Here is a 24912-nt window from a genome sequence, read left to right on the forward strand (position 1 = left end):
GCGCAGACGACCACCAGTAGCGCGCACTTCAAAGGCTCTTCCTGCTGAACAGCAGGCGAGCTCGTTAAGTGCCAGAAAATCTGACCTGGAAAGAAAAAGACTCAGATAGCAGACATATAAAATGAAAACAAGGATGGGGAAACTGATTCTCACTTAAAAGGGAGTACCTTAGCTATTGTTGCATTTGTTCGCATGCTGTGCATGTTTGACCAATATCTATGTGTGCTATTGCTAAGGTCACTGATCAAACAGAGACTGCAAAAATAAATAGAAAAGATCTTCTTTAGGGAAAAACACTTTTATTACAAACAATGAGACATCGTTTATATTTGATGATAAAATATTGTCTGCTTGTGCCTTTCTTGTGTTTTTATGGGAATCACAACACACAAAATACAGAGGGGTGAGAGGAAAAACCCTCTTCGACCTCCCGCTCGATAATCGAATATCACAAAAAGAAGAGGGATATAAAAAGTTATGTGGAGATGAATAAGTGTGTGGGAAACACACCAATTTTGTAAAACTGCCCTCACACACAGCAAGCTGTGTCATGCTTCATCATAGGGCTGCTACTACACATCCGCGTCAGCCAAACGCTGGAGGTGGAGCAATAGGGAGGGGAAGACAATACAACACACAATGTAAAGTGAAACCAAAGGTGAGCTAAAGGTGCAGAACAAGTGATAATTAGTGATATAAAACTGATACCGGGAAATCCTTATTCCTATTTTAATATTAGGTGCCCAGTACAGAATTTAAAAGACAAAGGACGTGGGTGGCAGGTTGGAGAGCTTATAATGAGATTCCAACCCCCCCACTCTGCATAAATGTCGACATGTTTCAGCCAGCACTAAATAATAACCCGGCTTTCCTCAGGACTTCTCACCGCTATAGTTCCTAGGTGCAGAACCTTTCTCCTCCCAATTTAGAGGATAAAAGGAAAAAACACCTCAAGTGGGGTCTCTCGCCTGTCGAGAGGAACCTGTAGTGATTAAAAACAAATATAAATTGAAAGTGGATTATACTCAAAACCACTAGGTGTGCAAATAAGTGTCATAGATATGGTGAATCATGCCCAAACACACGTTAAAACAATCTCCACAAAAGCATACTCAAACCTCCCCTCAAGTAAGGATAAAGGTGGTTGCTTTCATTCATAATGCCCTATAGCTAATATAGCTATTGGCTATGTACTCCCTGCAATAAGTTTACAAGTCAATAGGTGTAGTTATATACAATAAACTACAAAATATTTGCTCAAAAGACACCACAACTATACCTGGCACCATTCACTGCACCCAACTTACTGAGTTTATTGAATTTGTAAACTTGAAATGGCAGGGGAGTAAGAACAGCTGCCCACACGCACTCACTGTAAAAAAGTAATACGAAGAGACAGAATTTTGGTAATTGTAGAGGAGTATGTTGTACAACCGCAAGACTTCTGTTATCAAGCGTCTGGCGACCTCTTAATCAACAACTGAATTTAGATTTATGCGCACTCGCCTCATTCAGATGCTTCCTGTCTCTCATTCCGAGGGGAAACCCCATTGCTCAACTTAGTTATGGAATACGGGTCATCTGTAGTATTGAAAACAGTCCCGAAATTTCCAAACACCCATAATCGACTACTCCGGTGAGATACTGCCAAACTTCCTTTATTGATGGAGAAAAGCACCTCGTGTGAATTAGGTGCTCAAGACCCCAATCACGCGCCCCTCCATTAGTGCGATGCAGTTTTAACTATACTAGCAAACAACTGCGCTGTACTGCTAAATGCCCCCTAGGTCCCGCTTACTGCTTCCAAGGTCAGCTGTCCGCCACCGTAATTCGTGTCTCCTGCTCCGCCGTGTAGGATACTACACTGGTGTTTCCTCGGTACTATTGAGGGCGTCCGAGCCACGCCCCTCACGGAGCGTCGTCCCACGTGATCCACTGGCGGCATCGATGTCACAAGGGAACACTAGAGCGTGCAAGGAGATTTGATGACTCCTTCCCTAGCATTTAACTAAAGGTCCCCGATATTTTGTGGCTTAAGAATATATCATACAACAACTCCTCAGTAGAGAGGTACAGCGATGTTATTAAAATGGAGCCAGGGGGAGGAGCCTTGTGCGCAACCAAGATGGCCGCGTAGGCTTGTGGCTCCCGAGGGCCTCCGCAACCTCCCACGTCTATCCTGTCATAATCCTGGTTTTCTAGATGGGCTTTTGTCTATGATCTTGCGCTACGGTGCCACTCGTTTTCCAAATCGAAATCGGACTCCGGGAACCGGACTGGTGGCGATCTGATGTTTGCGGCCTTCTCCGGCCTTGGTCCCGAACTCGAGTTGGTGAGGTGCCCGGGTGCGAAGTGAACAACAGCGGCATGCCAGTCTGGTCCTGCCCCGGACCCCGTGCTTTCACTTTCGGTTTCGAGTTGATCTGCGGAAACTGACGTCGGGACTTCGGGTAAGCAGCGCCGAGGACGGAGTGCATGGCCTGATTCTCGAACTGTAAACGGGCCTATTTCAGTTGGTGGCCCAGATCTCCTGCATTGGTCGCCTGGCCTTCCTCCGGGTGCTGGAGGGTGCTGACCTTGGTGGCCGCTGATGATGGCGGCGAGAGTGGACGGCGACAAGCTGAAACCCAAGTCTACCCGGAGGGGAGCTCATACCCAGGCCAACAACATGGACCGCTATGCACAGCCAAAGGGATCCCCTAGTGGATCACATAAATCGCCTGAGTGGCCCAAGGAGGCCTTGGGCGCATCGTCCGAATTGACTCTGCTGGATGTCATGGGGGCCATTGAGGAGATGAAGGCGACTGTGAACCAGCAATTTGATACCCTGCCTAATAAATTGGACTCGGTGTTGATTGATGTGAATTTGGTCAGAGCGGACCTGTCCAAAACAAATGACCGGGTCGACTCATTGACTCAAGCGGCGTCGAGCCTAACTGTGGATGTGGTCGCTTTGCAGACGGAGGTGCGGAGGTTGCGGCTCGCCAGTGACCTGACTGATCGTCGCCTTGAGGATTCCGAAAGCAGGGCCAGGCGGAATAATGTCCGTATTATTGGGGTGCCCGAACGATCGGAGGAGTCTGCTGCGGATCTTTTTGTGGAGGATCTAGTGGTGACTCATCTAGCACCCAAGGGACTGAGCAAGTTCTTCGCTGTGGAACGGGCCCACAGGATTCCGGGTGGTGCGCCCAAGGTGGGTGCTCCCCCGCGGCCTATCATTGCCCGACTTTTTAATTTTCGGGATAGAGATGCTATCCTTCAGGCATCAAGGGTGGCTGGGCCATTAAAGTTTGAGAACTCTAATGTTAGCTTTTACCCAGATTTCACGCAAGCGGTTCAAAAACAACGGTTGGGATTTTTGGCCATCAAACGGCGCTTGAGGGACATGGAGCTGAAATATGCGATGCTATTCCCGGCTAGGCTGCGGGTTGAGTTAGAGGGTCGCTCGCATTTCTTTGACCGGCCGGAGGCGGTTGGAGAGTGGCTGGATGCCCTACCTAGGGGTCGAGGTCGGGAAGGTCGGATGGCGGAGAGCGGAGAGTGCTCGACGGAGTAGGAATAGAACTGGGATCCTGGCTATGGACCGGACTGGTAACGTTTTGCACCTGTGGCTGCACTGGACTCCAGTTTGTAACACTTTGCCCTTTGGTATTTGGAGGTTGCGGGGGGCTTGCTGGGGCCCTTTCCTCCTTCTGGGGTTTTTCTTGTCTTCTTTGTAGTGAGTTTCATATTGGGGCGACAGGCACACTGCATGTTGGGGGGGCTGTTTGGGCTCACGCAGGGGTGCAGGGATGGGGGAGTTTTGTTGGGGTTGATGGGGTGGGGTTGGGGTTTGTTTGTTTGCATCACAAGGCGGGGTAATGTTTTCTGTTGTGTTATTATGATTGTGCTCTCCGGGAGGGGGATATTTTGTGCTGGGGGGGATGGGGGGGTAAGGGGTTGAGACTTCTTTCATGGAATGTGAATGGGCTGCGGGACAGGATAAAGCGGGGGGTGGTCCTGCAGTTCTTGAAACGTATTTCGCCTGACATTGTGTTTCTGCAGGAGACGCACCTCATAGGGAACTCTTTCCATGCCATGAACAGGCGAGGATATCGCCTTCTGGCCCATTCTGGTTTCACCTCTGGCTCGAGGGGAGTGGGCATTTTAGTTAGGACCTCTCTCCCGTTGGAGGTGGATGAGGTGCTCCACGACGACAGAGGGCGCTACACTGCGCTGGTGGGGAGATGGGAGGGTAAGTTGATTTCGCTGGTTACTGTCTACGTGCCGCCGGGCCTGCAGACGGCCACCTTTGCTGATTTGGGGCGCCTGCTACTTGGGCTTCCGGGGGGGGTTTTGGTCTTGGGGGGGATTTTAACGCAGTGGTTTCCGGAGTTGAAGATCGACACCCCCCTAGGGACCTCCCTCGGGCCCAGAACTGGCTGGGGGGCTTTCTGGATACCCTGGGACTGATAGATTGTTGGCGGTTGAAACACCCTGGACAAGCACAATATACCTTCCACTCCGGGGCCCACGGTAGTCTTTTGAGGCTTGACTATATGCTAGTGCCTGCAGCCCAAGCTGGGATGATTGGGGAGGTGCGACACTTGGCCTGCGGTATATCTGATCACTCCCCTCTTTTGCTACACTTAGATATCGCCATGGGGGCGGTGGGGAGGGTGGCGCCGATCAACCCCTGGTACCTACGAAACCCCACGATCCGTGCAGACCTGGTTAGGTCCCTGGAACACTATTTTAACGACAACGTGGGGTCGGTGTCTTCCGCCGTCTCCCTTTGGGAGGCCTTTAAGACGGTGCTCCGGGGCCAGGCCCTGTCTCTCATCTCCCATACCAAAAAATGCGAGGCGAAAGAGGTGGTTCGACTAGAAAATGAGATCACCGAGTTAGAGATCGATTTGGAGCAAGGTGTTACGGATGATAGACTGCATGTGCTGGGGCTTAAACAGGCCGACTACAAGGCGCTGGTTACTGAATCTGCTTAGAGTATGAGCTGGGAGCAACAGGGGCGTTTGTACGATATGGGTGATAAGGCGGGGAAGTTGATTGCCTGGTTGGATAAGAAGGAGAGAGCGAGTCGAGTGGTGCCGGTTGTTGAGAGGGTGGATGGTGTGTGTGTGACGGACCCCGGTGATATTGTTGATTGCTTTGCGGAGTATTTTCACGGGGTTTACTCTCCGGTCTCTGAGCGATCGGAGGAAGACTCTCGCCTGCTGCTTAAAGACATTGCTTTGCCATCTCTATCTGATGAGGATAAACTATTGATGGACGCGGCCCCGTCGCCGGATGAGATTGCTTTGGCCATTCGCTCTATTGCTTCTGGCAAGGCCATGGGTCCTAATGGCCTTCCCATCGAATTATATAAGTTGCGCCCAGATAAGATTGCGCCGTATCTCCGGGACATGGTTCTTGAGGCACGGGCGGCGGGCTCCCTCCCCCCTGACCAACGTCTTGCTACTATTGTTGTTATCCATAAGGAAGGGAAGCCGCGGGATCGGTGTACTTCTTACAGGCCTATCTCTTTGTTGAACGCCGAGCCCAAAATCCTTGCCAAGGTACTGGCCAATTGCCTGATCCGGGTCGTGGGCGACCTGATTCATCAGGATCAATCCGGTTTTATACCCCATCGCAATACCGCTTTGAACCTGCGGCGACTGTATGGCGTCCTCGCTAGAGCGCCATTCATGCATGAGCCGGCCATTTTGGCGTCCCTGGACGCTACCATGGCGTTTGACACCTTGGAATGGCCGTATATTTGGGCAGCATTGGCGAAGTTTGGGTTCGGCCCGGGGTTCATCGGTTGGGTGAAATTGCTTCATGATAACCCACTGGCACAGGTGGTGGTCAACGGACGGGTGTCGGCTCCTTTTGTTTTGGGTAGGGGCACGCGACAGGGATGTCCGTTGTCGCCTCTTCTCTTTGCGCTTTGTTTGGAGCCCCTTGCGGAGTGGCTGTGGTGGCACCCTTCGATGCGTGGCCTTAGATGGACGCCGGAGTACGAGGACCGTGTCTCCCTATATGCGGACGATATCCTCTTGTATCTTGCATCTCCGCGCAAATCGCTCATTGTATTGGTGGATGTGTTGAGCTCCTTTGGTCGCAACTCCGGATTGGTCATTAACTGGGCTAAGTCTTGTGTGTACGTTCTCTCCGCGGAGGCCCCCCCCTTCCGCGGGGGTGCCCTATCCAGGTTGCGCAGTCGGGGTTTAAGTATTTGGGAATCTTTATAACCCTAGACCCGGTGGCCCGGTATGAGCGGAATCTTCTCCCCCCCGTTCAGCGCCTAAGGGCGGATGTGGCGGGTTGGCGGCGGCTGCCGCTCTCGCCGCTCGGCCGGGCGGCATTGTTCAAAATGATGTCGCTGCCACGCTTTTTGTACGCCCTACAGAACACTGTGGACGTAGTGCCGGCCCGCTATTTTCGGGAGGTGGAGTGTCTTCAGCGTCGATTATTTTGGGATGGGCGGCCGCGGATCGCTCTCGCCAAACTAACCCTACCGTGGTACGATGGGGGGGTCGCTCTCCCTGATATTAAACGATATTATTGGGCCTCCCAGTTGGCTGCTGTCAATCACGGGATGTATGGGCCTGCTTTGAACCCGGCTTTTGAGATGGACAAATTGTTATTGCCAAACGGGGATTATAATCGAGGACTATACTCGGGGTCCCTTGATGCGCGATTGACAGGCCCGACGCGGGTCGCGGTGCAGGTGTGGCATGCAGCCAATGCGGCGATGGGGTGGAGGGATCGCTTGACTCGGGCAACGCCATTGTACGCTTCCCGGCGTTTGGGTTATCTGTGTACTACGAAAGGCTTTGAGAAATGGGATATGATTGGTATCAGCAAGGTAGGGGATTTCTGGACGAAAGGGAAATTTAAGACGTTCGACATGCTGAAAACCGAATATCAGTTGAACGATAGGGAATACTTTCGGTACGCTCAGGTTCATCACGCCTTGTGTTCCGTATTCCCGGACGTTGCGGCTATTCCGGAGTCCTCCCCGTTGGAAGATAGAGTATTGGACGGATATGTGCCGGATAGCACCATTTCGCTGATTTATAAGAAGCTTATCAATGATCGAATGGGTTTGCTGACCTCATTGCGGGAGACATGGATTGCCGACGGTTTGGAACTTGACGACGAGGATTGGGTGTCAGCGGTGGCCTCCCCGAAAGAGGTGGCTATCCCGGCCCGCTTGCGTTTCGTCCAGCTTAAGATACTTCATAGAGTGTACGTCACGGGGCCCGGTTTGATGCGTATGGGGTATTCAGTGGATGGTCTGTGTAAGCGAGGCTGTGGACTACTGGGGACTTTCCTCCATATCCTGTGGGAGTGTCCGGAGGTGACTCGGTTTTGGTGTAGAGTGCATGCGGTGTTAGAAGAAGTCACGCATGTTGCCTTGTTGCCGGAGGCACGGAGATGTTTGCTGAATGTCTGGGAGCCGACTGACTACAATGTGATGCAGACGCAGTGGGTGACTCTGGGCTATATGGTAGCGAAGCGTGACATTGCACAACTGTGGGGCTCCCAGAGGCCACCAACGGTCTCAGCGTGGAAGGAACACATGGACTGGTGTATGTTCAGAGAGAAAACGGTGTATGTGGCGAGAGGCAAGCCTGGGAAGTGGATTAAGGTGTGGGGTCCCTGGAACTCCTATCGTGGAGGTATTTGCGCCCCGCCCCAGACGCGAGAGATGGATACTGCTCTGTCTCCCTAGCCCGCGCATTACTCTATGTTCCTGCGACATGTGCATTTGGTTTCTTCTGCCTGCCCCCCCCCCCTTTTTCTCCCTGGGTTTGTTTACCCCTTCGATACGGGGAGCACATGTTACTACTATTGACCTCCTCTGCCTTGTGTGTGTGATGTTTTTTGTTTTCTTTAAAAATATGAAACCTTTCTTTGCTTGTCTATGGACTGCGGCTGCGGCTGGCTGAGTTGATTAGCACTCCAGTAGCTCTCTTATTGCTTCACCGATGTGGTTGTTAAGATGTGTCTATGCTTATAGTGTGCATTAGCGGCCGGCCTGTTGGTTGTAGGCCCATACTTGTATGTCTCTGAAACTGTAATAAAGGTTTTTCAAAAAAAAAAAATGGAGCCAGACTGTGTAGATTGGTTTCACATGCCCCAACCTTCAACCACGCAGTCAAATCGAAGTGGTAAGGACTCTAGGGGGTGACTAAATGACTAAATGATGAATATGTAATGGTTCAACCATACATGGAGCTAGAGGAACTAGAGCAGGATTTTAGGACGTGGGAGGACCCGATTTAAGTAAACGGAAAAGGCCTTAGATGTGAACAAAATTTGGTATAATCTTCCAACTAACTCGTTGGAAGATTTTAAGTATCTATTGTTTATTTTGTTAGTACAGGCCCAAAAATAAAGGAAAAGGAAAAACAACCCAAGACATTCCATATTCAACAGTCTAGTGTCTCTGATGATCCCAATGGAGCACTATTAAAGGTTATGCAGGAATGCCATCCAGTACAGCCTAGGGATTATGGAGACTATTCCAGGGAATGTCATCATTTAATCCCCTGGTTGAGCTCCCGACTCTGTAAATCCATTTCTGTTCACGTAAGAAAAGTGCTCTTTCTGGATTGTCACTACTCAGGTTGATGTTAGGTTTGTCTATCACAGTCCAGAAGAAGTCCTCAGCCGAGTGCTTCTTCTCTTTGAAATGGTTGGTCAATCTACTTGTTGTCCATTGGCATCTAAAGGTCGACCTATGCTCCATGATCCTTACCTTGACCCGTCTGGTTGTCATACCAAGGTATAGTAGATCACAGGGACATTTCAGCAAGTAGATTACATAAGCAGAATTACAGTTTGTGTGACTCCGTTATTCCCAAGGATGGAGCATCCCTAAGTCTATACTTTTTGTATTTGCTGTACGGTGACAAACATCACACATCCCGCATCTTGTATGCCCTGAGACTGGGGGAAGAAAACCTATCCGATTCTCTCCAGCTGTTTCCTCTTGCCTGTTTCTAGTTTTGCTAGGTCTTGTATGGACCAGAATATCTTTAATATTCTGGCTCCTCTTAAATGAGAACAGGGGCTTCTCAAATGCGAGTCCCTTAGAATTTAAAATTCTCCAGTTTCGCAAGATGATTTTCTGAATGTCGTTTGAGGCTGTGTTGAATGTAGTCACACAGACTGTTCTTTCAGTAGGTGTTTTTTCATTTGACTCAAGAAGCACCTCACGGTGGCAGTTGGACGCTCTTTTCTTTGCCCTTCGTACTACTCTTGTGGGGTAGTCTCTTTGCAGAAGTTTCTTTTCTAGGGTCTCAGCTTCCAACTTAAAATCTGTTCAACTTGAACAATTACGCCGAAGCCGCAAAAATTGACCTACAGGGAGATTTTCCTTAAGGAATTTAGGGTGGAAGCTTTTGAATGACAATAAACTGTTTCTGTCTGTGGGCTTGTGAAACATTCTTGTTCGTAGGCAGCCGCCTTCACAAAAATGGTCAAGTCCAAAAAATGCAAACTATCCTTTGAGATAGTAGACGTGAAGAGAAGTAAGGGATTCCTACTATTCAACCACATTAAAAAATCGTCCAGAGACTCCCTATTACCCTTCCATATCAAAAGGACATCATCAATAAACCACCTCCAGACCTTTATATGATTGGACCAAGGACCTCCATGGGAGTAAATGTACTGGTCCTCAAAGGCCGACATGTACAGCCCAGCTAAGCTGGGAGCAAAAACACTTCCCATGGAAGTACCGTGGGTCTGGAGTTAGTAGGTCCCCTGAAATTCCAATTTTTTTTTGGTCAGGGCTATACCTGCCAAATGTAGAAAAAAAGGTCTAGGCGTGCTGTACTCCCAGTCCAAAGTATACAAGATGTCTTCAACCACCCCTAATGTTTCCATCTGTGGTATGTTAGTAAATAAGGACTCCACGTCCAGACCTACCAATAAATCCTCTGTAGGATCAAATTCCACATTATTCAATAGTTTTAAAACTTCTGTCGTATCTTTCAGATACGCTGGTCTGGATTGTACAATAGGTTTGAAAAAGAAGTCGCAAAACTGTGACAATGGTTCCAAGACTATGGGAATCACCTTCGGTTTAGACCTAGAAATCTACATTTCTAAACGTCTGCTAGAAGGCAATAGAAATATTAAATAGGTCCAGATGTGGCCAGTAATATGCAGCCTTGCTAATGTAAGGTCTGGAAACATTTTACAGCAGAGTGAATGTCTACTTTTGATCATCCGGATTTTTGTTTTTACGAGAATCACACTGATAACGTGTATATGTACCAAATATCCAGCTCTTTTTATCTCCCTGGCTTTAGTGTTCATCGTTTCAGCTGCTGTGGGTTACGGTGATAAACTGCAATTTGGATTTTCATTGACAGCTCTGTGCATTCTGGGAGTTGAAGTCCTGGATTACATAAATTGATCTATTTGAACCAACACACCTGAAAACAATGACTTGAAACAAAGCCATCCTTGAAGAAATGGAGTCATCTGGTAACCTGAAACACTCCTTTGCTATTACCCCCTTTGTGAGATGTTAACTTTAGCAAGCACAGCCGTGCACTGTACTTTGCAGCAACCATTAGCTGATGTTGCAAATCTTTTTAAGGGTGTTGCTCTCAGCAAACTATGTTGCTCTAGCTAAGCACGGGTCACACAGCACTCATGTATTTATCAATGGTCATCTGTAAGTCTTGCATTTATAACCAATATGTTTCATGTGTTTAATCATTTGAAGTGCATTAGGGTATTTCACATTATCTGCCATGTGATCTTTTTTGTTTAATATTACCAAAACTGATTTTGTTTGCTTTTAAAAGAAAAATATGTCTTTGCAGACCTATGCAAGTATGTGCAAGTCAGTGTTAAAATATAGCTAGACATGTCTTATATCAACTTCCTGATACAGGCATACCCTTGTCTCTTACCTCATAAATTAAAAAGGTCAACCACTGTTCATCATCTCAAAGTTCTACATGTCTGTTCAGAAGTACCAGGATATTCTCCTCCATTGATGGTTATACCAGCTAGTACTGTTGGAATGGAAATTAATTAAACACACAGATTCATCACAGGCCAACCTTTATGTAATGTGCCCACCTTTCTCAAAGATAAAACTACCTGTAGGCATGATTTCAGATTCTGGCAAGGACACGCACAGGTTCAAGAATAAGAATTTGCACAGCAAACCTTAGTATTTAAAAAAAAGAAAAGTTCTGCCTTGTTTTCCTTAATTTATGATTTGGAAACATTTAGGGCCTGTTAGAAATGGGATTTCTGGTTGGCTAAGGCTTGCGCCAAAGCCAGGCAGAAACAACCACTCTAGTCAGGGCAAGGGAGTTACACGCTGATGATAACCCCTGCTCACCCCCTTGGTAGCTTGGCACGAGCAGTCAGGCTTATCCCAGAGGCAATGTGTAAAGCGTTTGCGCAACACACACACACAGCAGCAACAAACTAGGCACACTTCAAAAGAAACTCCACACAAGGTTATATCAAAAATAGCCTTAGTATTCTCATAACACATTAGAATAGTAATCACATAATAGACATTGTGCCCACTGGCACAAGGTAACATCTACAAGGGATTATTTACACCTGACAGGGCCATTTGGACCACTTTCAACACCATCACTTAGTGAACACAGCGAATGTAGAACATATAATAAACGTAGTACACACCCAGTCCTCACTGGCCATTACTGTACTCAGCATTATCCTGTAACATAAACCATATTATGCACAGTATCACATTAGGCGCAAAATACATTATACGCCAACCTCATCAGTCTAACATTTTCGACCATAACCTCCTAAGCATCACTCACATTAGGGGCATAACTCACAGTAGGAAATAACTTCACCAGCATAAACACATTATGCAAATAACCTCATACCTAAACGCATTTAGAGGCATAAAACAGGGTGTGTAAATCATAGTACATGAATCACACCACACCACATAACTCACATTAGGGCCTTGCGCCCTATAAACCTCACAGTCCCCCTGGCCAACTGGCCTTCTCAAAAGGGGCTCAAATTCCCTATGTCCAAAGTGTCAGGGTGGCTGCCAATGCAGCAATATCCAAAAGAGCGCAATTGCACTGGGGCACAGGAGTGTACCTCATGCCTGTCTCACTCAAAAATGCCCCCAAAGAACTGTGGGCCTAAACGTTGCAGCTGGCGCTACTTGCCGTGCAGCTGTGATCATCGTGGTGGGAATGGGCACTCACTGTGCCTTCTGGGCCCCCACTGTGGCTCTCTCAAACCAAAAGGCCAAATGTTGCAGTTGCCTGCGCTCTCACAGGGCAGCTGGGCAAACAACATCAGCACTGGCACTTACTGTGCCTCCCTAAATCAACTTTGCCCCCTCGTTGCAGTTGGGGCCCCCACTGGGGCCTGCCGAACATACTATGCCCCTCGGTGCAGTTGCCCGCTACGGCGGTGCCACTGAGGGACAAACGGGGCCCAGGTTCTCTGGGGCCCTGTTCTGGGGCTCTGAAAATGAAATGGCCCCCCAACGTTGGAGTGACCCCTTATCAGGCGGGGGCTGCTCAGGAAATCCAACTACTGCCAACAAGAACAGCCTCAGCCCCCACTCACCGGGCTGCTGCCTGCAGACTCCATCTCCTCATCGTGCGGCAACGATAGGGGATCTCCCTACCCCATGGGAGCCCCGCTGGGCTCCCTCAGCACTTCTCCTCCTTCCCGGCGGTGCTGTAGATGGCGGGGCTGGGAGAGCCCTCAGGACTCCGTTACGGGCTCTCCTGTTTGGATCACCAGTGCGGGGTGGGCTCCCGTCTGGCTTCTGCTCCCTTCACCCGGACTCCCTCCTGGAACCTGGGACTTCGCCACCGAGCTCGTGGAGGCGGGGTAGGCTCCCGTCCTCCTCTATGCATGCCAAGCTTCCGGACATCCGCTGCAGGCCCCGCCCATAGTCAGGCTGGCACGCCTGACTTCCGCTTTTTGCCCGGGCCGCGGCGGTGATTTTCAAAAGTAGAAAGCGGGGTGGGCTCCCGCTAAGGCAGACAACGCGGGGTGAGCAACCGCATCCCAAAATAAACATAAAGTGGCTATGTGGGGTGGGCACCCACTGTTCTAAATAGCAAATAAGCGGGGTGGGCACCCGCCGCTTTAGACATCATGGGTGAATCCCTCATGCCGGGATTCCCTCCATCAGGACGAGTAGCTCAGTGCTGCAGAGCCCTCGTGCTCCTTCTCTTGGGGAAAAATAATGAAATAAATCATAGCTCTCACGATGCGCTAGAAGTCCCATCAACTCCTTGAGGATCAAGGGGGCAATGCAGGGCCCAGGGAGGCAAGCCCTCATGGCAGCCCCCCCTGGGCCCCAGCAGCAGCCCGCCACAGAAGGATTCAGGAACAAGAACTGAACATTTTCATGGGGTCACAGCCCCTATATTTATACCACCTATCTTTGTCTGTAGTGCAGGGCATGGGGGGAACCAGATGCAACTGGTTCAGGGGGGATTTGGAGCGCTTTGTTTTGCAAGCTCCTCTTCCCCTTTGTCAGGTGGGGGCTCATCATTAGACACACCACAGGGGGGCGGAGCCAGCATTCACTAGGGCAGGCACCATCCTATTCAGAGTCAGGGGATTACCCCTCCCACTACTCCCAGCACAGAAGTCCCATTCAGCCCAGCGCTGACTCACCCTGCCCCTCCTGGAGCCACACACACCTCCCAGCCCCTGTCACTCACAAGCCAGACATGCAATTCACATCAGGCAGGCAGACACATATCACACAGAAATGCCAACTTCTAAAAGTGGCATTTCTCCAACAGTCATAATAAATCTGCGCACACCATTGCGCAGCATTTATTCTCACTATTCCATACATATCAAACTCAACCACTCTTCTCCTCCCATACCATGAATTATCACTGACACACACTGATCAGGGAATCCCCTATGCATTCCTATGGGAGGGCAGGCCAATCTCACTAATGGACACAGAAAGCGCACGCACTTTACACTGGACCACAGTGCTAAAGTGCCCAGAGGCCTAAAATCACCAACACCAGGTTACAGAAAAAGGCTAGGAGAATGCAAAAAGTTTAGGGGTGCACTTGCCAAAAGGGCCAAGTCCAACAGGGCCCCATTAGGATGGCCACCCCCTATTGGTACCAGGACTGGCCGCCAGTGGTGCGGCGGTCCCGCACTGTCAATTAGGATACCACGGTGGCATCCCGCATTCAAAACATTGTGGCGGTCGGTGCTCACAGCACCGCCCGCTACAATGTTGTGAATGGACGTTGTGCATTGGCATGCACAACGTGACAGGCACCACGCGGTGCCTGCCACCTTGTCCATGCCAATGTTGGGGGGCACCATGGGTACCCCCCAAGTGCTGTATTGTTTTGCACTGATTTAATTTTGCTTTTAAAATGCATAACTCCAGTTATACTTATCCAATTGACTTTGTTTTGATGTCAAAAGTTGTATAAAAATCTGTTTTATTTTTATAAATTGGTTCTTTGCCACTCTACCAGGACTGAGCTCATGAGTTATTACTGTGAATCCAAGGACCATCTCTGGGGTATTGTGAGAGTATTGTATGGTGAATCCTAACCAGCATCACTACATAATAATCCACCTTCCTATATTTGTGTTACAGCTGTGGGATCCTGAGCTTGTGTTTCACAATACCACTTGGTCATATGTGTTTTTTGCACTAGAAATCCACTATTGACTTTAGACTTAAAAAATATTTGTTTTGAGATTTTTTCAATTGTATATTCCGGGCCATGTGTAGACCCCCATTCCAATAATGCAACAAAGGGCTTAGAAAGTTAGGGGAAAGTTTATAAAGTTTTGTAAAGTTTTTAAAAGCTCCCAACTTTCAGGTAAAAGGTTATACATAATGGAGGCAGGCAAAAGTCCTAACTGTCATCCCACCCCTGAAGATCAGTGATCTAAGGGTTTTGTGCAAAGCTAGGGGCATTAGCTATAGAATAACAGATAAAAAGGAGGAACTTGAAGAAACTTTCAGCTCCTATGAATATGAAAAAGAGAAACTAGAGAGAGAGGACCAATCCTCAGAAGAAGACATTGATGAAGGTCAAGACGATGCCCTAGCCAAAACTGATGATGATGGGAAAGAAGGTGAAGAACAAAAATCGCCACCTGGGAAGTGACAAGTGTTATTCCAGCAGACACCCTCTCCCCTTAGTGGTAATGTGGTAGTAAGCTTTGAGGAAGAGCTTGATCCTCTCTCACTAGAGGAGAAAAAGATTGAACTTGAGCGAAGGAGACTAGCCCTCGAAGAAAGAAGTGTTAAGATGGGCTTGAAGCCCAAAGATAATGAGGGCAGCAACTGTAATAGAGAAAAAGAGGAAACCTTTGACCCTAGATCCCCAAATGTGTTGCCCCCAGGTTTAGTGATGGTGATGACATTGACACGTGGTTTGCAGCCTTTGAAAGGGCCTGCAAAATGAGGAGGCTATGTCACAAGCACTGGAGCTCTCTACTGTGGGAGTTATTCTCAGTGAAGGGCAGAGATAGACTTCTGACCCTTAATGAGGATGTGGCTGAGTCCTATCAGCATATGAAGGAGACCTTTATACAAGGATTTGGACTCACTACAGAGGAATACAGATTTAAGTTTGGGACACCCATAAACGTCAAAATCAGACATTGGTGTATATTGTGGACTCTTCATTCAAAGCACTAGATGGCTGGATAAAAGGCAATGAGGGAGACATTTATAATGGGCTATATAATTTAATTATGAAAGAGCTCATTTTGACTAATTGTTAACCCCGGGTGGAAACCTCCGTTCCGCCTGCGAAGTGTGCGGAGATTTGCCTACTCCGTGTTTCGCGGAGAACGCGGAGTAGGCAAATCTCTGCACACTCCGTGGCGGAGCAGAGTTGGCCAGCCCTGCCTCCCACCCACCCTATTAACAATTGCTCACAACTTAAATAAAACAACTTTAAAGTAAATAAAAACACCTTACCTTAGCTGTCGTGTCCCCAGAGTGCCCTCCTCCTCTTAATCGCATTCTCTAGGAAAAGTGTGCATGCGCGTGTGCCCGCGCATTTCTCGCATATAGCTGTGTCAATGGATGGAGAATGGTAGTGTGGAAGTTGGAGTGGGTGTATGAAAGGTGATATTGGGGTGTGAGTGGGAGCGTCAGAGATTCTGGTGATGATGTCATCAGTGATATCTTCAGTGATGTCACTGACCATGTCACAAGTGAACACGCACCCACTCACTCACCCACTCACTGATGACATCACTGATGACATCTCAAATTACATCACTGATGATGTCATCCACTGACTGAGTGTTTTAAAAAAAGTTTATGAGTGTTTAATATACATACCAAGGTGTATTGGTGAATCAGTGCGTGTATGAGTGCCTGATTGGATGATTCAGAGTATACGTGAGTAACTATATACATGAATAATTAAGTGTCTCAGTGAATGTATGAGTGAGTGACTTGTGTGATTGTCTCTATCTGTCTGTCAGTTGGTGTCTATGTGGTTGTATATGTGAGTGAGTGGGTACGTGAGTTTCTATATGGGTGAGAGATTGGTTGTCAGAGTATGTGTATAGGTGTCTCAATGTCTGTGTGGGTGTGTGAGGGGGTGTGTAACTGCCTGTATAGATGAGTGCATAGATGAGTTAGTGGCTCTCTGGGTTAGTGAGTGTGTGTATAGGGGGCTGTATGGGTGAGTGAGTGTGTGTATAGCTATGCCCGTGAGTGAATGGATGTGTCAGAGATATATGGGTAAGTAACTGCATATGTCAAAGGCATTATAGGTGAGTGTTGGAGTATATGAGTGACTATGTGTGACTAAGTGATTGCGAGAGTTGCTGTATGGGTGAGTGTGTGCTTGTGTCAGTGACTGTCTAGGTGAGTGAGTATGTGTTAGTATCTGTATGAATACCTGAGTGGGTGTGTGTATAGCTAGAGGTGAGTAAATGGCGGTGTGATTTACTCTATAGGTGAGTGAGTAGGTGTGTGAGTAGCTCTATGAGTGACTGACTGTATGTAAGTGGCTGTATGGTTGTCTGAGTGGATATGTCAGTGGCTGTATTAGTGAGCGTAATGGTGTATGAGTAGTTGCATGGGTAACTGAGTGGATGTGTGTGTAGACTTATGAATCAGTGAATGGGGTGTAAGTATTGGTATGGGTGTGTCAATGGTTTTGAGAATGCAAGCATAGAAGTTGGAGTGGGTTTCTGAAAGGCTATATTGGGGTGTGAGTGGGTGTGCAATATATTCTGTCATTTGATATATCATCAGAGATGTCATCAGTGATGTCACTGACCATGTCATGAGTGATGTGATATGTGAGGTCATAAGCAGTGCATTGCGGGGGCATGAGTTATAGTTAGCTCAGCTAACTATGACTTCTCAATTTCTCTATTTTTGTGCATGTGAAATCTGAGCCTAAATATAACGTCCCTGTAACCTTTGTTTTTTTCAGTGAATTTCTAAGGTTTTTTAAATGCTAATTCATAGCTATTATATCCCTGCAACCTTCCTTATGATTGTACACTGTGGTGGCAATGACCCAGGCACATTGACTGGGGTAGGGCTGGAAATCCTAATGAAAGAAATCTTTGCAAAACTGAAGTTACTTTTCCCACACCCTTTCTTGGTGTACTCTAATATATACCAAAGACAGATATGGAAGTGATCAAATCAATTCTGTCCACAGATTGACAAAGCCAGGAAACATGTTAATAAAACTGTTTCTGCATTCCTCAGAGATCATAGCATGGGCTGTATCTATAACAGCGTGTTGAGTTTCAATGGGGTAACCCACAATAACTACACAGCCTGGGTCAGTATTACAGTACAATAGAACAGTGGTCGTGGTAGCAATTTTTCAAAAACCAAAATTAGAAAGGCGCAATCCACACTATACAGTTGTTAGATGCCTTAATCAAATTTAATAGTATCTCAAAAATGGCATTCAAATATACATTTTTCTTTCAAAGCATGTTTAAACTCATATTTTTGTACTAAGTTTCTTTAAGAATCATCTTGCAGACCTATTTTTTGGTTATTCGGGACGTCGCAACACCGCTGTTAACTGTTGCACCTTTTCCATAAAGTGAAAACACACATATGCACACATATTACAGTATTTTACACTCTAGGGGTTTATTATGTACACTTCAAACCCATGTTTTTCTAGTGTATTTCTAGAACAACCATCTTAAAAACCTATTTTCCGTTTTCGCAGTGACTTCGGCGACCGTGCTGTCGTCAGTAAACGTGAGCCCCACGGACACGTGGCAAAAACAGAAAACAAAAGCAGACATTCAATGGCTACCAACACATCCAAAAATTATAACTATATAATTAGTTCTAACCATCACAATAGATAACTCACTTTACAAATAACATTTATCAAAATCTCAGTATCTCTATAACAATGTGTATTAATGATTCACTGATTTAAAAAATATTTTCACCAATATTCGCAACGACATTGATAATTGAGATGTCCCCACGATGGTACACGAGGGGGCATGCTGGCCATCGTGGCATCGTGGTGAATATCAAGCGCGATTAAAAAATCTATTTTGGACACATAACTTCTGTCATTAACACCTCCATTTCTCAAACATGGCGCCAGAGTACCTCCACTCTGACCACTTCTGTTAGCTATTTTTGAAATTTTCAGCATGGCAGCCGCAACTTTCTGTTCAGGTTGCGTTCAGCCAATCAGAGCATTCCTGTTGGTGCATGCATTCGCGGTTCATTGCTAAATGTCCGCTGCCAGAGATATCTCTATAAATTTAAACGTACATTTCTCAACAACTACCAAACTGATTTACACCAAATAAGCAAAAGGCCGTTCCTTGAACCGACATCTACCTCCCTACCAAATTTGGTGTAAGTTTGTTCAGTGGTTCTGGCTGTAGATGTGGCTAAAGGTTCCTATAGGAATTAACATTACAAACCTTATTTTGCACCCCAAATCCTTTGTCCCCGCTGCATGGATCACCCCCAAACTTTTCATAACAATAGAACCCACTTTGACACTTTTTTGTGAAAATATCATGAAGATTGGTCAAACAACGCCAAAGTTATAGCCAAATCAAAAAATGATTTTCCTATGGAAACTAGCTCCTAACTATAGCTGCCTTCTGGAGACCCCCAGTAGGTAATGTATGCATATATTGCAGAGACACAAAAAGCCAGTGTTCAGTGGCTATAGATGCAGCAATCCGAGCTGTGATCCAGTGTCCCAGTACATAAAACAACATAAATTCCTAGAGTGCAGGATAACTCATTATACTTCACTCGAGGAATTCATGCTGATATATATATATATGTACATATATATATTATATCCAAAACACCTCCTTCTTGCGAGAGAGAGCAGAGGCCACACGGGGGGAAACCTTTGGAAGTACTTTATTGGAGTTGTTCTGGCGAATGCATTTCGGCATGAAATATGCCTTTCTCCCTCAGCGCCCAAGTATCCAGGAGGTTTGCCGCAAGATGACTGTTAGTCCTGCCTCCTTCTTAATAATGTAGGTCCGCTCCGCCCCCAAATGTTCGCTCACCTGTTCTAGTTCACGGTGCTCATGTGAACTACAGGACCCAGAATCCAATGTGGTGAAACCAGGTAGATGGTGCATGGGGGTGTATGTTACGCCGAGTGGTTGTGCGGGGGTGCAGGGTGTCACACAGTGCTGTACAAAACCTAATTTTCCTGCTTGCTCATACAAAGCGCCTCCTCGGGTCCCCTCACCGCTTCAGCCTTAGATATTATATATGTACACACACACACACATGTATATATATACATAATAGGTAGTTATAGTTAGGACCATGTTTCCATAGATAAAGTGTTTTTTGACTTGCCTATATCATTAGAGCTGTTTGACAAATCTTCCAGAAATGTTCCCCAAAAAGTGCCCCAGTGGTTCTTGTTGTGGCTGGCAAGTTTGCAGGGTGATTCATCAGTCGGGTGCCAAGAAAAAAGGGGGAGAGTGGAAAGAAATCAATTTCACATGTTACTATTTTGATTTTGAACACGACTACAGCCCAAACTGCTGTACAAAATTATATCACATTTGACAGAAAGCTAGCTCTTGTTCCAGGAACAGTGCTTTTTTGTTATTTGGTGTAAATCCATTTAATAGTTTTAGAGTTATTGAAAGAAATCCCAATTTGTATACATTAGGATTCGGATCTGGCAGTCCCTGTGCTGAAACCTGATTGACTGCCAACACTTCAATCAGGAAGTGTTGGCAGCCATCTTAGGACTCGGCTTCAGCTGACTTCCACAAAAAATGTTTTAAAAAAGAAAAGGGGACAGGATAGGAATACCATGACCCCTTAACTCTGGTCATGAGGTTCCAGAGGGACCCTGGCAGGGCAAAAAAGCTTTTTTTTAAAACTATTTACAGCGGAAACATGACAGGGCTGCATATCTGAGGCTTAATTTAAAAAAACTAGCAGAGGCTCCAGTGCTTGTGTTGTATAGAGCCCCAGGTGGGCTAGGCCCAGAGGGTATTTTCTAAGAAGGAGGGGGTGCATGTGGCCCCCACCCAAGGGCTCTATAGGCCTTGGGAATCACCACCTCCCAGGGGCTAAAGAAACATTGATTGGGGGACCACACGGAACACCCCCAAACACTGGGTACCACCACCTCCCCGGGGCTAAACAACACATATTGGACCTCCTCCTCCATAGGGCCAAATGTCTTTTAAAACAATGGGAGAGGAGCCATGTGTCCCCCTCTCAGGCCACATAGGGCCCCAAGGACGAGCCTTGAATACAAAAGGAGGGGGGCCGCATGGTCCCGCTCCTGGAGCCATACATGGCTCTGGGGATCGCCACCCTCTTGGGCTTGCACCTGCTATGTTCCCGGGTGCCCACCCCTGGGACATAGCATTTTGCTTTTGCTTAGCGGGAACTTACAACAATCTGGTTCCAGCTGGCAGTAGATGTCCAAGTGCTCCCGCCCACAGGAAGCAGATGTTTCATCTCTTACTCTGCGCGCAGACATGCAGACAGGGGAAACAGATGGAAATATTGCTCCTGCATGGAGGGAACTGTCTTTCCACAAATTATCTCTATGCAGAAGCAGTGCCAGCTCCAACAGGAGGGGGGAGCTGGCTGGGACCACAGGGGCCTTAAGGCTTCTCCTGCAGACCCAATCGTGCACACTGGGTGCCCTCGGTTTGACCAGGCCACCCAGAGACACATAGCCATGCCCCGGGGCCGAAATCGGCCCAGGTAGGGGGCCACGGGCCCCCTCCCTGTTTAATATCAAATATATTAAGGCCGGGCCCAAGGCTGAAATCAACCCGGGGAAGGGGGCCATGTGGCCCCCCTTCCTATTAGATGAAAGTAAAGCCCTGGGGGATGGGTTCCCCAGGGCCATATCGGCCAGGGGAGGGAAGACATGTGGCCCCTCTCCCATTCAATTAAGGCCAAAAAGAGGGCACAAAAATTAGCAGAAAGGGCCAACCAGAGGACAGAAAAATGAGGAGCGAATGCAAAAAAATAGGACATAAAAATTTGCAGAAAAAGTCAAAACGGAGGGCAGAAAAACAAGCAGAAAAGGCAAAACAGAGCAGAAGAGGGCAAAACAGAGGGCAGAAAAATGAGCAGGAAAGGCAAAACAGGGAAATAAAAATTTGCAGAAAAGGTAAAACCCACTCACAGGCATACTCAGAGAATCACAGACCCACTGAGACTTGCATGCACTCACTCCCAGACCCACTCAGTAGCTCATGCACCCATTCACAGACCCACTCAAACACTCACTCACCCACTCACAGACCCACTCAGAGACTCAGGCACCCATTAACAGAACCACTCAGAGACTCATGAATCCACTCATAGACCCACTGAGGGAGTTACTCACCCACTCATAGAGCCACCCAGACACTCAAACACCCATTCACAAAACCACTTAGAGACTCATGCACTCACTCACAGACCCACTCACAGACTCATGCACCCATTCACAGACCCACCTACAGACTCACACAGCTACTGACTTACTCAGAGACTCCCTCACCCACTTACAAACACACTCAGACACTTATGTGCACATGCATTCACTCACATACTGACAAGCCACTCACAGACCCACTCTGACACTCACACACCCACTCAGCCACGCACTCAGATTCTAATGCGCCCACTCATACAGACACTCACACACCCACACATAGACCCACTCAGACACTCCTGCACCTACTCACATACCCAGTGAGTCACTTATATAGCCACTCTCAGACCCACTAAGACACTCACACACCCAATGACAGACCCACTCAGACACTCTCACACCCACTCACAGACCTGCTGAGACACCCATGCACGCACTCATGTACTCACTGTCAAAGTTTAGTGGTAACAGGAAATAAAATGTAAAAAACCTTAGACATTCACTTAAAAAAACAAAGGCTACTGGGACATTATAGTTAGTAAACAACATTAAAAAACAGAGAAATTCACAGAAAAAACAAAGGTTTCAAGGGCATTATAGTTAGGAAATAGAATTGAAAAAGCTTTAGAAATTCACAGGAAAAAACAAAGGTTACAGGGATGTTATAGTTAGGGCTCTGATTTCACTCGCACAAAATCAGTGAAATTCAGCAATTATAGTTAACTAGCTAACTATAACTTATGGCCCAGCAATGCACTGCTTACGACCTCACATATTACATCACAGATGACATAGTCAGTGACATCACTGATGACATCATTGATGACATATTGGCGCATTCCCAAACATGTGGGGTATGTCCCCCGGGCATCAGATATGAAGTCCTCAGAAGAGGTGTATGCGAAAGGATATAGTGTGGATAAACGAGCCAGTGTTAGATATAGAAAGAAGACTCAAAGATGTGGGTGAATTATGATGCTGTGAATCTATTAACAAGGTGTGAATATACGTGAAGAATAAACGGGAAAAGATACTAAGAACTAGAAAATAAAAAATGGAGAGATATGTGATATATATGTGTGAGAAGTCAGGAAATAATATGTGGGGGACAGAGAAAGTTGGAAAAAACGATAATAATGCTCAATCACAATGGGTGGATGCCGCATAAGAACAGAAATGGTGTAATAATGTATGACTGGTGGAAACAGTATTGGAAAGATGTAAAAACGTAAGACAACTCGTTCGTTAAACCTATATGAAATAAACATGATCGATGCTCCTAGGCATAGGGGAAAAAAAAGGTATTGACATATGATACATAATATGATGTGTGTCAGTTGAATGATAAAAAAATTGAAACTGAAAGTAGAACTAAATGTTCAGAGGTAACATAAAAATTCCATTCGGTCGTTCATTCCAAAGGGTTTCATGGAGTTTAGGAGGTAAATCCAGTAGTTCTCTCGCTGTAATAAAAAGTTGTGAGTGTCTCTTCCTTCTTTTTGGAAATTATTTCAAGGATACAAAATTTGAGTTGGCTGATGTTGTGGCCAGCTTCTAAGAAATGTTGAGTCACTGTGGATTTCATTTGCTTGGTTCTGATGTTGGATTTATGTTCATTTAGTCTGATTTTGATTTTTCTCTCGGTTTGCCCTATGTATATTTTCCCACATGGGCATTTGAGCATGTAGATGACGTTGGCGGTGTCACATGTCGCTGTTAGTTTGATTTTGACTTTATGACCTTTCATGGGATGGGTGATGTATTCGCCTCTGATGATGCTGTTGCAGTTATTGCAATTTAGACATGGTAAGGTACCCTTGAATGTAGAAGGTGTGGATGATTGTACAGTGTGTTTTAGGATTTCTCCGATGTTTCTGTTTCTAGTATAGGCGAAGATAGGCTCTTGATCAAAAATGTGGTTGAAGTCCCGTTCCAATCTGAGTAGTTGCCAATGTTTTTTAATTATGCGTTTGAAGGAAAGACTCATGGTGGAATATTTAGAGACAATCGTGAGTTGATTTTTGGTGGGTTTGGTTTGGGTGCTGAGTAGTTCATTTCTACTTATGGATGCTGAACGTTCTCTTGCTTGTTGCAATACTTGGTCTGAGTGTTGAGTTGGTCAGTAACTTTATTAGGGTTGGAGACTATCCTTTTAACTCTCAACATTTGTGAGTATGGAAGATGTTGTTTGAGAGGTTGTGGATAAAAGCTTTGATAGTGGAGAGTATTGTTTCTGTCTGTAATCTTTCTGTATAAATCTGTTTCGAATCCAGTGGGTTTTTTCGTGATTTTCACATCCAGAAACGTGATAGAATGTGGATGGATGTTGAACGTGAATTGTATACGCTGATCCACTTGATTAACGATTCATAAAAATAACAATGATTTGGCTTAGTTTCAAGAGGAAATCGGTGGTATCTTTAATGAAGGATCTCATGGTGTTTGATTCTGAAGAGTGTTAACAGGGCCTTTCCATATTATGAAAATATCATCGATGAATCTGAGATACAATTTCAGATGATTGTTCCATGTTTGCACTGTCAGGATGTTATCCTCTTCGAAACGATTCATAAAAATATTCGCATATGCAGGTGCTGCCCAATTTCCCATTGATGTACCGGTTAGTTGTTGAAACCATTCATCATTGCATTTGAAATAGCTGTGAGGAAGGGTGAATTGCATAAGCTCCATTAGAAAAACTGGTAAATTGTGTTGGTAATCAGTGTGTAATAAAGCTTGTTCAATTGCCTCCAATCCTAATTGGTGGGGGATGGAAGTATATAGTGAATTGACATCCACTGTGCATAGAGTGATTTCTTCGTCCTCTGTAACAATGATTTGGCTTAGTTTCAAGAGGAAATCGGTGGTATCTTTAATGAAGGATCTCATGGTGTTAACACTGGGTTGTAGATAGCGATCAAGAAATTTTCCTACTATCTACAACCCAGTGTTAACACCATGAGATCCTTCATTAAAGATACCACCGATTTCCTCTTGAAACTAAGCCAAATCATTGTTATTTTTA

The sequence above is a fragment of the Triturus cristatus genome, chromosome 10, assembly GCF_964204655.1.
Source record: "Triturus cristatus chromosome 10, aTriCri1.1, whole genome shotgun sequence".
Lineage (NCBI taxonomy): Eukaryota > Metazoa > Chordata > Amphibia > Caudata > Salamandridae > Triturus > Triturus cristatus.